This window comes from Pundamilia nyererei, unplaced genomic scaffold (genome assembly GCF_000239375.1).
Source record: "Pundamilia nyererei isolate P.nyererei 1_Seehausen unplaced genomic scaffold, PunNye1.0 scaffold00046, whole genome shotgun sequence".
NCBI lineage: Eukaryota > Metazoa > Chordata > Actinopteri > Cichliformes > Cichlidae > Pundamilia > Pundamilia nyererei.
Genome location: NW_005187447.1, coordinates 2,956,920 through 2,964,725, shown reverse-complemented (window position 1 = coordinate 2,964,725; position 7,806 = coordinate 2,956,920).

Sequence of the window (7,806 nt, the reverse complement as noted above, 5' to 3'; positions counted from 1 at the left end):
TTATTGCAGCCTCCCGCCGTCCCGATCCCGGCTTCCTCGTGTCATTTTCCCCCCGGGTTTTTAGTTTTTTGTTTTGCTCCCTAGTTTCCCCGGGTCGCCTTTTGTTGTTATAATAAAGTGTTTTTTCTGTTAGCTCGGAGTCTGCGCCTGGATCCTTTCGTGCCCGCGCACCACGGCCGTGACACAGTAACCCTACAAACGTCACTGCTGTTTAGTTTTCAGTCTTCATTTATGTTGGAAGTAAAAGCAGAGCTGTCTGTTTTAATTTTTTCAGAAATCTCTCAGTCACAACATGCTATATCATGTTTAGGTGGAAACTAGCGAGCTAACTTCCTACTAACTTCTAACTCAGTTAAATTTAATAAATTCAGTTTTCATAGATGCCTGGATGTTAAACGTAATTGTTACACCTGGTAAAGCAGCAAAGCTGATGATTTTATTAAAGATAAAAGAATTTAGACAGTTTTTTACTCTCATTGATGCTGCAGTGCTCGTTTGACTTTGGGACCTGAAGCGGAGTTTGGACCCGGATAATGCTCCGACAATCCATCAAGCGGTGCAGCTTTGTAGCTTACCAAAGTCATACTAAAACATTTTTTCACAGATTTCTCATGTACCACGTAAAATCGGTTCGAGGTCAGTAAGCACAACCAGAATTCATACATAAGGCGCACCGGATTATAAGGTGCACTGTCGATTTTTGAGAAAATCTAAGAATTTTAAGTGCGCCTTATAGTCCGAAAAATATGGTACGCTATTATTTCCAAAGGCATCACCACAGGAGACACAGTAGTCTGAAAGCCTTGATCCATCTTGCATTTCTTCATATTTCTTTAGGAAAACTGGAAATAGGTGCAGCAATTTCTTGAAATATCTGCAAACATACGTGGAAATATAGAATATGAGGCCAATACAGAGTTTCTTGAAAGTTAAAATTTGGTACAACCACCTTTACTTCCCAGCCTAAACTCTCTTAGACAAGCTTTCTTGTAACTTCTTTAAGTAGTCTGCAGGCTTCTCAAAGGACATTTCATCACTCTTCTATGAATGTTCACTGTGTTAGGTTCTGTTCTCTGCTGAGATGATCACTCACTGCTTCAAAGATGTTGAGGCCCAGGCTAGATGCAGATAACTGCCAGGTGCATCTCTCAGGTCCTGTGTCAGGTCTTTGCTGGATTTATTTTGCTATTTCTTAACGACGTGACTTCCAGATAATGTTCATCTGCTGTAGATTGTTGTTTGTTTGTTTTTTCTAGATCTGCCACGTCTTCTTTTTGTCTTCCACCTTTCCAGTTTCATTAAACTTTTAAGGAGGCACTGCACACCCTACCAGGATATGCCAAGTTTTCAGCTAAGAGTTGTTTGGGAAAACTGCTATCGTATTCCTGTCAAAATGTGCTATTTTTGACATTTCTCATTGATTTAGCAAAAGAAATTAATATCTAACTTAAAATTGGTTCTTTGGTAAGTTTTCTGTTATGTATAGACACAAAACTGCTCCCTCCCTTGAGTTGGGGGGCTTTATGTGTGTGTGAATGATTCATAGATATGTATTAAGTGGCTTAACAAAAAACAAACAAACAAACAAACAAATCCTCTGAAAATGGTCAGGTAAAAGGACTGGATTGAAAATGAGTGAGAAAGCCAATGTCCAAAGACAAACTTTCAAAGACCTTTAGAAAGCTTGGCGAACTATTGCTCTAAAAATGACAAGAAAGTCTAGATAACTGAACAACATATGAAGAAATAAAGAGTGACTCAAGACTTTTGCGCAGTACTGTACATTAATCTGATAGGAGTATAAATGCCCAGAAATGCTGCTTTTCTTTCTGCTCTATCCCTCAATTCAGAGACCCGTCAACAGCTACAAGGGTCTGAATTTGAATTTGATCTATCCAAAGGAGGTCTCAGGGTCACCTGATCCAGCTCTGACTGTAAGCTTTATCACAATGGAAAGTTTAAACCCTGACCTTAAAAGTAGAGTTGGTGTTTGTCTCTTAAACCTGAGGAGCTGGAGCTAAAGGAGGGCAGATAGCTTCTGCCTTCCACTCTCATAAAGCAGCAGGTTGCTTGATGTGGGGTTTCTTGTCATTTACAAAGACTGTTTAAAACTCGCCCTTTGAGGACACAAAGACAGTTTGCACCCTTCCTGAGGAAAAACATATGCACAGAAACGTAAGGTGCCCCATTAAGACAAAGTTCACTCATACAGATACAGGCAAAACAACAACTGTACACACATTAATTTTATTGAGTAAATTATTTATTTTCCAGGTGATTGTAACACTCAGAGAGCATTCCTGTCTTATTAATGTCAGCTGAATACCCACGGGGCTGTAAAACCTTATCACTGTACATGTTAACAATGAGCAGCCATCATGCTTTGTGTGCAATATTTCAGATACAGCTTACTAGATTAATTCCAAATTAATTTTTAGTGTGCAGAAAGCAACTTGTTTTTCCCCTTCCTGCCTATTTTCATTCAAAACCTGCTGCATAACTTTTTGAGTGTTTGTGCTGACCAATGCTGCCACCGACAGGATTGTCCTAAAACTGAATGAATCCAGGCTGTACTGTGGTCTTAAAGAAAGCATGTGTGTGTACTTTGAGACTTCACCTGCATTTAAACACATAGTCCGTTAATAAAAAGTCATTTTAATTAGTGATTAATTGATATCTAATGTCATTTATTTTGTTAAATTTGATTATTCATTGACTAACTTTCCATTTTTTTCACTTTAGATTTTCTTTTTTAAAGCACCTTGAGGGGACTGTTGTTGTGATTTGGTGCTATATAAATAAAACGGAACTGAATTGAAATGCAGTTTCCAAATATGTTAGCCGATCCCTCTAAACAATCCAGAAGTCAGTAATGACTGAGCTCATCAGGTTTTCTTCAGTTTGTCATGATGTGAGTTAACTGGGAGGCTTAGAGGTAAAGTTTGCCATCAACATGGTCATCATCTCCTTCAAGGATGTCCTTGAAAGGAATCAGCCTCGAAATTATGATTTAGTGTATCAAGGTTTATTTTTCCAACTTCAAACCAACTGTGAATCAAGAGTGTAACCAGGGAAAGGACACAGAAAGCTTTTTATCATTTCTCAAACTTGTGCCTATTCATCTCCTCTGTCCTCATCCTTCCTTTGACATAGAAATCACTCTCAGGACACCATGTTGAAGGATATCTGCGTTCCAAAATGCACCTTGAGAAAAGAAGTGGCTTGATAGAGGAACTCTAATCAAGGTTTCTCAGATTTAACCTTTGGAAAAGTGTTTTTTCCTTCAAATTATAAAAGAGGTGCAGCACACTGCTGGAGTATACAAACTGTGGAGGACTCTAAACAATTTGTCCTCACTTCAGAATGGAAAGTAAAAGAAAAACAAGCTTAGGCCTTCAGCCAGTTATTCTTAAATTTATGGATAAATAAAGTTATTTTTTAAACTAACATACTCTCCAGTCAACAAAACTGCTGCCTATGTGAAGCAGAGTCTGTGAATGTAATATAGTGATCCAAAAGTGATCCCAAGGAACACAAGAGCCAAGGAAAAAATGAAGAAAGGAAGCAAGGTGGAAAAGTGAGAAATAAAAAGTGGAAAATAAAACATGAATCTGTCAGGAAGTCCAAATGAAAACTGTCACAACTAACAAGTAAAACAGGAAACAACTCAAAAGACAGACAAGCAGACTGACCCTAAACATGATGCAGAGAGAGTGGAAAGTACATACCTAGTGGAGTAAAGTGATGTGGAATATGTTATGGTTTATTTAATTGGGTAAATCTTATTTGATGAGACCTAATTGTCTGTGTTATTAGCTATAATTTTACACTTGCTGAAATATTAATACAGTTACAGTCATTATTTAATCCATAATCACGACTGCCATCACCATCTTAATCAATGCAGGAGGTACCACTTTCTAACTTGTATTTACAGGGATAATAAAACTATGCTCCTTGCAGCAGTTGCTGCAGACATAAAATCCATTAATATGTCAGCCTGATGTTCATTACAAACCAGTTAACAAGACTCAGATCTATTTCCAAACTAGCCGGCTCATAGCTGGTAATACAGAGGAGAGACAATATTGGTAAAGAGCGAATAATAATAAACTTGAAATGTGTGAGGGCAGTGAAATTAGAAATATTAAGGGTGCCGGATGAGTGAAATACACAGCTGCAAAAAATTAGGAGAAAATTGAATTCATACAGCCTGATGAATGAAATATTTCAGGTGAAAATCTAAATTGGATTGTTGAGAAACATTTGAAAACCTAAATCATCAAGCTTTTCAGGCCTAGATTCAATAAAATGGAAAACACAGACTTATTTTTTAATGTGGCTCAGTAATGTGCTTATATGCACTCCTGTAATGTCTGTGCATGCTCCTTACAAGGCAGTCGATGGTTTCTTAGAGGATCTCTTCTCAGGCCGTACACTCAAAAAAAATGAAATTGGGTGGTTGTTACATGCACAAGATCCAATCTAGTAAGAGTGGTTAGTTGCCTGGATCCAGCCACTCTTACTAGATTGTATGATGTCATCTCAACAAGAACAAATTAAGTTGCTGGATTTCATGCAGATGCTACATGATTTAATTACGTTCACCATAGAAACATGGAATTATTTAGTTCAAATTACAAGTTTGGATCTTGTGCATGTAACAACCACCCAATTTCATTTTTTGAGTCGACTCACGAAATTCACAAGATCACATTAGATGTCAAACCACAGGAAAATCACTGGGGTTAATATTATGTTAAACCTACACACATATATCGTGTTGACACAACACAACCAATATGGATTAATATAACATGATTTGTTTAGATGGAATATAAGTGGCAAGATAAAATTACCTTCATCCAATTAATTATTTTTTTTGAGCATAGCATCATGGCATCACCGAGATCCTGGACAGTCTGTGGTAGTTTTTGTATTCCAGATTTTTAGAGATAACGTTTGACATGAATATCCCAGAAACTACCAAAGATAAAAGCCGAGTGTGCCAGTTTAGCTCAGTGGGATGAGCGGGCGACCATATGCCATATGGCTGAGAGCGGCCAGCCCGGTTTGAGTCCGACCCGCAGCCCTTTGCTGCATGTCTTCCCCTCTCTCTCCCTCTGCTTTCCTGTCAGTCTTCACTGTACCTATCCAATAAAACCAGAAAAAGACCCCCCAAAAAATACTTCAAGATAAAAGCTTGAAATTTTCACAGCCCTCTCTATAAAAATGAATCCAGATCTGTAATTTGAGACAGATACATCAAAAACTCAGATTATTGGTTAGTTCAAATCCAAAAAAAGCTATCCTGAAAGTTACATATTTGAGCACACAAACTGAAAAAAATCAAATAAATAATATCGCAAAAGACAACTAGTCACGATTACTGAATGGTGTACTCTAAATTCTATCTTCATTCAACTTTCATGCTGGATTGAACAAATATGACAAGTTGTACAACCAAAACAAAAACATCAGTAGATAGTCTCATCCAAAAAGAAAAAAGCTACTCTAATTATAACTGTTGAAAAAAATTTTCTTTAAAATTTTTGTTTAAAAAACATACTTCATTTTCAAGACAGTTATGATCTAGTCAGATCAAAAAACTTGTCAGGAGTTTATTTTGTATTTTTGATTTCATATATTATGGAAATTGTTAAGTTAATGTGTTGTCATTATTAGCTAGGATTTAGTTGAGTTTTAGTCTAGTTTATGTTTCACCTATGTCTCCTTGTTTATGAGTCTTTTTCTATTCATCATGTTTTATCTCCTTGTCTATGTAGGTTCCCCTTGTGTCCCTCTCTCGCTCCCTCTCTGTCTCTTGTGTCAAGTTTGCGTGTCCCAGTTCATGCTTCTCCATGTTTCCCATTTTATTTTGAAAGGTCTGGTGTTTCCACGTTTGGTGTGTTTAGTTTTACTTTTCCTTGTGGCGTCATAATCATTTGCGTTAGCTGTGTCTCTCCGGTGTTTCCACTTCCCTCACTGCTCTTCGGTGTATTTAAGTCCTCTGTTCAGTGTTGGGTCGTCTGTTGGTCTTGCTTCACGTTTCTCCAGGTTGTGCTCATGCTCATGTTTTTTTTTATTCACGTCATAGTTTGTACCTGTCCAGATTCATGTTCATATTTCTTGTCACAGTTTTCATAGTTATTCTTAGTTTATCCCAGTGTAGGTTTTAGTTTTTTGTTTATAATAATTGCCACAATTAAGGCTAATTTTTTGTTACACTTTGTTTTTCTTCTTTCTAATTTCTAATAGTTCTAACAGTGCTCCGGGCCAATGGTGTTGTAGAATAAACTTGACAGGGGGCACCTGGGGTGGGTGTGGTTATATTTCCTTCCACCCCTGGACATTCCCCTGCCAGTGTACAGTATTTTATTTAAACATATGCGATTAAGATCAAATTAGTGGTGGTGGGAACATATTCCTACCATGCCTACCATAAACTATGCCCATGTGTTGTTGGCTGTTTTGTAAACACAGTTTGACTAAGCCCAAACTTCCTATTTCAAATCAAAGGTGTTACTAAAACTAAGACTAACTGTGAAAAAAACCCAGTTTAGTCAGTGGAATAAAAGGAAAAACCTTAGAATGAATCAAAGAGTAAGGCTTTAAAATATGCTGTCATAACATAGGTTCAAAATTAAGAAAAATGTAAAAAAAAAATGTGAAGAAAGCAGTAATGTACAAAAGAAAGGGTGCACAGAAGAAACATTCATAGATGACTGAGCAAGGAAACCGCAGTTATACACAAAGAAAACAAAACCATCAAAGTACCACAGGAAATAACTAAAGGAGGCAGGAATACCAACAATAAACCAGATGTAAGAGACAAGGAAACAAACAGCCCGAGGTGTAAAAACAGAAGAGGGCACAAACAGAAACACTGAGTACAGTTAGATGATGCAAACCAAAACTCATCCACAATACTGTGTTAATCACTAGAAACCAGAAGAAAAAAACACCAAGAAACTAGTGGCATAAAACTGAAGCTCATTGTGAAATTAAACAGGAAACAAAGTCTCACAAATCAAAGAAAACAGGAAATGAAAACTAAAACACTGGAACATTAACAAAACACCAAACATAAACCACGACTCAGATAGATAAACTTAGCATCTAAGATATGAAGTCAAGATCCTATCAGGAAATCCCAGAGGCATGACAATGACGACTGAGACCGGGAAAGGGTCGCAGTTATACTGCAATACCTCAGAACTCCCTAACCCTTATATAAAAATCATTAAAAAGAAGCTAAACATTAAAAACTAAACACTATGAAGTTTAAAGTTTGAAGAGGTGAACAAAAAGTCCTTGTCTATAATTTTGAAGAAGTGGCTGGGAAGTACCAGGTTTTGGAAAATTATATTACACAATGGAGTCTCGGCGATGTAATATACATTACACCACAGAATAAAGCCTCACCTCTTCTGCTAAAGTAGGAACACTGTCTGTATTGCATAGATTAGATCTGCGCCTGCCCATACCTGTATTCACACAGAACCTGCAAAAACAAGGTGGAGTTTAAAAACCTCAACTTTCTCTTTGCATCAGATGTTTTCAATCAGCAAACCACACCCTTTAAAATTCTTTTGTCATAAAAGGTGGTTTTCTCCCCCAGCCAGTGAGAACTAAGTCCATATTAACCATGGAAATTATTCATTATTGTTTGAGTAATTCCTATATTTATTACGTCAAAGACAGTGCGCACGCCTGCATTGGGCAGTTATTTCCCCGTAGCAAATAAATCAGTTGAGCAGTTTTAAATGTGCACGCCACATCAGATCAACCAACACGATCGCTCCC